Below are 8,741 nucleotides of genomic sequence, written 5' to 3'. Positions count from 1 at the left end.
AGAGCAAAAAGATTTGGGTGTCTATATCCACAAGTCACTAAAAACTAGTTCCCAGGTGCAAAACATAATCAAAAAGGCAAATGGTATGTTGGCCTTTATCTCGAGAGGCCTGGAATACAAAGGGGAAGAAATGGTGCTTCAGCTATATGGACCCCACCTGGAGACCACATTCAGTTTTGGGCACCACACCACAGGAAAAGTATAGTGGCCTTGGAGGGGGTGCAGTGCAGATTCACCAGAATGTTATCAGGCCAAAAAGGGTTAAGTTATGAGAAAAGGCTGCGTAAACTTGGATTGTATTCCTTCGAGTTTAGAAGATTGAGGGGTGATTTGATAGAGGTTTTTAGGATGATAAAGGAAATTTATAGGGTAGATGCAGAAAAGCTAATTCCTACGTTGGGGGAATGCAAAACAAGGGGGCATAGTCTTACAATTAGAACCAGGCCAATTAAGAGTGAAATCAGGATGCATTTTTTCACTCAAAAGGGTGGTAAAAATCTGGAACTCTCTCTCCCAAAAAGTCATGGATGCTGGATCCATCCACACCTTCAAGAAAGAGATTGACAGATTTTTGGTAGGTCGGGGTATTATAGGATATGGGGAGAAAGCGGGAAATTGGATTTGAAATTCCAGTAAAGATATAGGTCAGCCATGATCTAATTAAATGGTGGAACAGGCTCGACGGGCTGAATGGCCTACTCCTGTTCCTATGTTCCTATGAATGGTGGAGGAAAGGAGGTGGCAGAGTTGATGGAACTTTGGGGCTGGAAAGTAATAGGATCTCAAGAGATTTTAGGGCCGGGGTGAGCAATTATTTTGGCTGGTGGGCCACTTCACAAGTTTTGGTAAGTTTTGCAGGCCACCCACTTAATATAGATGCAAATGCTCAATAATAGCCCAAACTCAAGTCTTACACTTGTACATGCATAAAATAAAGTCTATATAATTGACATTCATTAAAATTAGGTTAAATAAAAACAACTCATTGAGCAGACATTTATTCGATATTTATTCATTTATTCATATATTGATGAGTATGTGAGAAGCTCACTCCATGGGAAGAAGAAAAGCGCTGATGTGCGTTAACCAGATAATTGAAGTCAGGCATCATCTCCGTTGTTGCAATGCTGGTCATCAGTCATCACAGATCTATGTTTTGATTTATTGAATTTCATCACAGAAACTGTGTCCTCTCATACGTAAGTTGATCCAAACAGCACAAGCATCCTGCGGCCATGAACCTTTATTTTTGGGAAGGTATATTCATTAAGAGAGGCGTAAAAACTGGGAAGCGGCACTGCTTTGAATTGCTCCGCAAGCAATGGATCACATTGCAGGTCAATAAGCTCGAGTTGGAGGTCAAATGGGGCTTTGTCAACATTAAATGAGAAAGGTGAAGAGACCAAAGACAGGTCGTTTCCAATCAAATAGAAATCCTGGAATCAGCGAGAAAATTCGGCATGTAAGTCAAGTAGTGACGAAGTATACTTTTTAAGGCTTTGATCGCAAACAGTAATCTGCTGCAAAGTTGGAAAGTGGGAGAACAGCCTGTTTCCTATCTGACGAGATAAAATAAATAATTTTGTCATAAATGACTTGACACTGCAATACAAATCATGCACACAGGCCCCTTCCATTGCAGTTTTGAATTCAGTTCATTCATGTGGCCCATGATATCAATGGCAAATGCGAAATCAGAGCCAATTCACATCATTCAGCTGTGGGACATCTGAATTGTTTTGTTTCATGTCCAAAAATAAATCAATCTCGTTTCTCAGTTCCCACACTCTTTTCAAGACCTTTCCTAAACTAAGCCATTTTACATTTGTGCGATACAGAACATCCATGTGCTCGGATTCCAATTCCTCAAGCAGAGTTACAAATTGCCTGTGGTTTAAACCTCTTGCTCGAATGTAGTTGACCACTTTCGTAACTGTGTTCATGACATTGCTTAGTTTTAGAACACTCTTACAGAGGACCTCTTGGTGGATAATGTAGAAAAACAATATTCTGTTCTGGATTTGTTTCTTTGACTTGATCTTGAATTTTTTTGCCTGTCAGATTTGGGCTTCCATCGGTGGTCACATTCACCAATTTTTTCCACTCCACTCCTAATTTTGAGATACACTTATTTACTGCCTCCAAAAAGTCTTCTCCAGTTGTCGTATTTTTCATTGACTACATTGATGGCAATTCTTCTGTGAGCTCAAAATATTTGGTGACATCTCGAATAAAAATTATCAACTGGGCTGTGTCTTTGGCATCACAACTTTCATCAAGTGCTATGCAAAATTGCTTACTTTATTTTGTAACTGCAGATACAGGTTCTCAGAGATATCCTCGACACGTCTCACAATAGTTTGCCTTGACAAGCTAATGTTCTTGAACTGGTTTTTCCTGTCTGGACATAAAATCGAGGCAGAGTCAACCATACATTCCTTTATAAATTCTCCTTCAGAGAATGGTTTGCTGCTCTTGGCGATTTTGTGTGCAATCACGTAACTCATTCTTGTAATCTCATCCTGGGACGCAAATTGTTTTGTGAAAATGCTTTGCTCTTTTTGCATTCGAACAACCATCTCATCGGCTTTCTTTCCTTTTTCTTCAGCAGAAACGTTCTTATATTTGCAAGCATGTTTCAAAATGGCGATTCAAGTTGTAGTCTTTGAGCACTGCCACAATTTTTTTGCAAATTAAACACACAGCTTTTCCACTCACATTGTTAAAATATTTAGAAGTCAAATTTGTGCAACATTCTGAGACTGAACAAACTATAATTTTTTTCTATTGCTAGGCACAATGACAGGCCGGATATGGCCCGCAGGCCGTATTTTGTACACCCCTGTTTTAGCGGTAGAGTGAGGCGAGGCCATGAGGCATTGAAAGTGAGGACAAGGATCTTCATAGTGAGGTTGGTGAGGGACTTTAGTAGTTTGGCTGGCTTTTGTTTGTACAGGGACCATTTTGATGGCTTCAGGGAAATGGTGTGTTTTTTAAGTGTCTACTGGAACATTTATATTTGATACTTACTTGTTTCTACAAGAACAGCTTTATTTCGTCATTGTTGTCTCAACCACACCTGAAAACGTTTCTCTTTGGCTGTACGTAAGGTCACCTCTCCCCAGCTTGGAGTCAAGCTTTGCCACTTTTAAGCCTCCAAAACACTATCCGGTCTGAAGGGCGCTATATAAATGCATGTTGTGGTTGTTCAGTCTAGAAAGAAGTACCTGGACTCAACATGCTTTTGTAAACTAGCTTTGTTCTGCTCTAAAGCAGAAATTTAAGTTATCAAAAAGAATGAGACTCTTAGTCACCTGACGTCCCTGGTCTTTCTACTACCCTTGACAGAACTTGTTTTGTTATATAATCATCCAGCACTGCCTGATCTGCTGTTGCTGCAAGTATTATGAACCCCAAAACAAGACTGGAAGAGTTTGGGCTCACGGTGCCACACCACTAATTGTCAATAACTATTGCCTCCCTTGTAATTAATCTAGCACAATTAAAATAATACATTTGGTAAAACATCATGATAGAAATTGTATGAAAAGTGTGAATAGGTATGGAATCATGTGTCAATCTGGCTCAGTTGGAGTACTCTTGTCTCTGGGTCAGAAAGTTGTGGATTCAAGCCCCACATCATGATTTGGAACTCATAATGTCCATGCTAATAAACCAAATGGAGTATTTTCTCCTGATGTTGAGACTAAGAATCCTTCAAATAGAATTGCTCGCTCACTCACTCCATGGCTATTTGTGGGATATTGCTTTGTGCAAAAATTGGCTGCTGGGTTCGCCCACAAAATATATAGTATATCCTGTGAAGCTCTTTGAGATGCTCTCCCGGTGGGAAGTGCACTATATCAAATGTAAGGATTATTATGTATATAGAAAGAAAATATCTGTGAGACTGGATGGCACCAGTCACCAGTTTTTTTTTCAAAACCTCAATTGGACTATGTCCTGTTGTTGATTTGACTGAATTAATAAATCCTCACACAAGAAACAAATCTGCAACCACAGCAAGTCTGCTTCGCATGTGTAAACCCTTCTGTGAAAACAACTGGGTTTCTGACCTGCAGCAGTGACACTGATCTTTCAATTCTTGATTGTTCTGATGCATATGATTTGTAACAGTTTGCTATAAAGGGGGGGCTGGTGAACATCAAAAGCCAACATTAATTTTGACATGAAAAAAATGTGTACAGGTGTATTATTCGTAATTTGGAAAGAGAAGGATGTGTACTAAATGTATTTCTGCTTCAAGTCAAATGGGTTGCATTTACTTTGTGCCAGATGATTAAAAACATAATTACAGAATTGATATGGAGGCCGGCTTATTTTATTTCAGTTTAACATCTCATGTGTAGCACAGTACCTTTGACAATATCGCATCAGAGCGTCTAGCCTTGACAATGAAGTCACAGCTTAAATCATAACCTTCTGACCTAGATGTGAGATTGCTACCAACTGAACCAGGCTGATGCATTTTTTTCAATAAAGACAATCTCACACGCGAGTAACTTATTGCTGAGTTCACTGATCTAAGCTGGAGCAGCAGAAAGGCCATTACCAATGGCTTTAATACAACTGGACTCCTTTTGCTTAGTCATTAGAGCATTCGCCTTGCAAGCGGGAGGATCTGGGTTTGATTCCCGGAAAGGGCGAAATGTTGGGAAAGTTTCCTTACTCCACACACCTCTGTTTACCAAGCAGTAAGTGGGAACCCAGTTGTTAGTTGATTGGCGCATCACTTTTCCGGGGTTTGACCACTCTAAGCCAGTCAGCCTCACTAAGCCAGTCAGGAACCTGGATGTCTTGTTTGACCCCAAACTGTCCTTTCTCACCCACATCCATGCCATGACTGGCACTGCCTACCACCATCTCCACAACATTGCCAGACTCCGCCACTGCCTCACCCCTCAGGTTGCCGAAACTCTTACCCATACATTCATCACATCAAGGCTCGATTATGGAAATACCCTCATTGGCCTTCCCAACTCTTCCCTTCACAAGCTGCAGATCATCCAAAACTCTGCAGCTCGTGTACTCTCATGCACCAGGCTCCGTGACCCCATCACTCTCACCCTCGCCCGACTCCATTGGCTCACCATCCCTAGGAGAATTGAATTCAAGATCCTCATCCTTACTTTCAAGGCTATCCACGGCCTTGCCCCCTCCTACCTCTCTGACCTGCCCGCTCCCTCCATTCAGTGGGTTCCGGCCTGCTCCATGTCACCCGCCCAACCCACCATACCATTGATCGCTGAGGCTTCAGCCTTTCTGACTCTTCACTCTGGAACTCCAACCCACAGTCCCTTTGCCTCGCTTCCTCTCTTGCCTCCTTCAAGGCTGGTCTCAAAAGCCTCCTCTTCGATCGAGCCTCCGGTCGCCTTCCCACCTCTCTGCCTTCCCTCACCCCTACCCCACCCCTCCTCTATACTCGGGTTCTGACCCCTGAATGTCCTGCAGCTTGGGACGTCCTTCCGACTTGAAAGGCGCTCTATAAAGGTAACTTTGTTGTTGTTATCTATCCTCCTCCACTGCCTCTCCTCTCACCTCAACCTTAATGGTTCTATCCTTGAATTGTTCAGATCCTATCTCTCACGCCATCTCCATTTCATCTCCACAAATGGCTTCTCCTCCAGCCCAAGCACTGTCCCGTACGACATTCCTCAGGGCTCTGTCCATGTTCCCCTCCTCCTCAATATCTATATGCTCCCTCTTGGTGACATCATCTGCAGACATGGGGTCAACTTCCACATGTATGCGCATGACAGCCACTCTATCTCTACCCTGACTCCAGGACCACTGCTGTCATGACAGAATATTTGTCAGTCATCAAGTCCTGGATGAGAGCTAACTTTCCATAGATGAATGCCAACAAGACCGAGGCCCTCCTGATTGACTCCCGTCAGCGCCTCCTCATCTCAGGCACTGACAGCATCACCATCCACGGTTGCACACTCCACCTTGCTAAGCCAGTCCGGAACCTTGAGGTCTTGTTTGATCCTCAACTGTCCTTTCTACCCCACATCTGCGCCATGATCTGCTCTGCCTTCCCCCACCTCCGCAACATCACAGGGCTCCGCCACTGTCTTATATTGCAGGCTGCTGAGACCCTCATTCATGCTTTCATTACATCTAGTCTCAACTATGGAAACTCCCTTCACACAAGAGGATACAGTTCAAGATCCTGGTCCTCACCTTCAAAGTCCCCCATGGCCTTGCTCCCCCCTCCCTCTGCAATCTTCTAACCCCCTACCAACCTATCAGCTCCCTCCGCTTGCTTCCGTCCCCCGCCTCGCCGGGCCCAACTAAGTGGGTGGGCCTTCTGGCACTCAGCACCCACTCTCTGGAACTCCATCCCTCCCTTGCCTCCTTCAAGACTAGTCTCAAGATCTTCCTCTTCGACCGTGCCTTTGGTCACCCTCCTTCCACCCTGACCGATCCCCAGCTCAAGTCCCGAAACACTAATTGTCAGCGTCTTGGGACGTTCTCCCAACGTGAAAGGCACTATATCAAATGCAAGTATTATTATTATTAGAACAACTTGCACCTTTCCACAGATCCACTAATAACTGTGGCACAGCTGGAGAAATCATGCAGTTTCTATTCCTGATTGCTTCATTTCATGCCACTATTACTTTTATATGCCTTGTTTGTGACTGATTCGATGGCTGGAACAGAGTTCTGTGAAATGCAGAAATCTGTGGAAAGATGCAAGTTAGCAGTTTGATACTCATTACAAGAAAAACAAGTACAATTTTACATTTATATAGTGTCTTTCATGTCAGGATGTCCCAAGGCACTGATTAGTCCATATTTTGCACCTCAGCTGGGTGGGGGTTGAGGGAAGAGGGGGGAAAGATGGCTTAAAGTTCAGTCAGAGGAAGGTCTCGAGGAAAACATTTAAGGCTACAACAACTTGCACTTATATAGTGGCCTCCACACAGGATAGCGTCTCATAGAGCATTTAACGGAAGGGTCAAGTCAAAGGGACTACAGGGGGAATACCAAAGTGGGAGCAGATATGCTGAACATCTGACTGCTGATGGTGGGGTGGAGGACATAAAGTAGGCCAGTGCTTGCTGAGCGGAGGAAGCAGCTATAGGCTGGTAGGGTTTGATGGGGTCACAGGGTTGGTCAAGAACACGGAGGATCTTGAACTTGATCCGCTGGGGGATGGGGAGCCTGTGGAGCTGGGCGAAGATGGGGGTAAAAGCCTCAGAGATGATACCGAAAATTACTTCTCTTCCAGGCTCACTGATGTTCTGTCAGCTTGTTCAAAAAAAATGAACTTGTTTATCAGACATCAAGTCCTGGATGAGAACCAACTTTCTGCAGCTGAATGTTAATAATAATCCCTGCATTTGATATAGCACCTCATCACATCTTCGAGACTTCTCAAAACACTTCAGAGAATATACTGCAAAGTAAATTGACTGAATATTTTGCAGGCAAAACACAGCAGCCAATTGTGCACAGCAGTGCCCCACAAAGAGTCGTGGATTGAATTGACCAATTTATTATTATTTATCTTTCAAGGAATTATTACTCTCAGAAAAACAATCCGCCAATTAACTAACAACTTACTTACTATTAGGTAAACAGAGGCAGGTGGAGAAAGGAAACTTGCCCAACATTTCGCCCTGCCAGGAATCGAACCCAGGTCTCTTGCTTGTGAGGCAAGTAATCTAACCACCGAGCTACAGAACTTCTTGTTGATGATATGACTTAAGAATATTGAACAACTAAAGCCTATTTAATTAAGTATAATTCTTGCCATGAGATCTCAATTATCCAGCTGCCAGAGTTCTCCTAAAAGACAGTTATGGATTGAGTGACCAAACTATTATTTTTTAAGGGATTACCCTCGAAAAAGCGATCCGCCAATTGACTAACAACTGGGTTCCTACTTACTGATAGGTAAACAGAGGCGTGTGGAATAAATAAACTCGTCCCAAGATTTTGCCCTGCTGGGAATCAATCGAACCCAAGTCTTCTTGGCTGCAAGGTGTGTTTTCTAACCACTGAGCTACAGGACTTCACAAGATGAAAGCCAAACTCCTTGGCTCCAGTCAACAACTGACTTGTCACCTGTGGCTAACCTCAACTGCCTCAGCCTATCCCTCAAGAGTTATCTAACCTGTTTCAGCGCCTTGGGACATCCTCCCGACGTGAAAGGCGCTCTATAAATGGAATCTTGTTGTTGTTCTTAACCTAGGCGTCAGGTTTGATCCCCAGGTCTCTATCCTACCAGGACCTCTTTCCTCCACCTGATCGTATCTCACACCTAACACAGCCAAAACCCATATCCATAAGCCACCTCCTGCCTGAATTATTCAAATGCCCTCGACAATTTCCCCAGCTCCACCATTCACAAAATAACAAATTCCAACTCTGCTGCCTGTATTTTCACCTGTACAAATTTACGTTCCATCACCCCAGTCCTAACCAAGGTCCACTGGCTCCCTTTCATACTCACACTGAATTACAAATCATTTCATGCCCCAGCACCACCCCCCACGCTGCTCACATCCCATTCCACTATCTACTCAGCTGGCTCTCCCAGCAGCAGCGGTTCACTCGTCTCCACCAGCAGCAGCTGAGCCTTCAGCCACTGCAACCCATAACTATGGAACTCACTTCAATTCCCCCACTTCCCCATCATATCAGAGGACCTGTATCTTTGACCTCTTCTCAATCTCAAGTGTCACGCTTCACCACTCCAAGACTAT

This window comes from Callorhinchus milii, unplaced genomic scaffold (genome assembly GCF_018977255.1).
Source record: "Callorhinchus milii isolate IMCB2004 unplaced genomic scaffold, IMCB_Cmil_1.0 Scaffold3, whole genome shotgun sequence".
Classification (NCBI taxonomy): domain Eukaryota; kingdom Metazoa; phylum Chordata; class Chondrichthyes; order Chimaeriformes; family Callorhinchidae; genus Callorhinchus; species Callorhinchus milii.
This window is presented reverse-complemented; position numbering follows the sequence as displayed.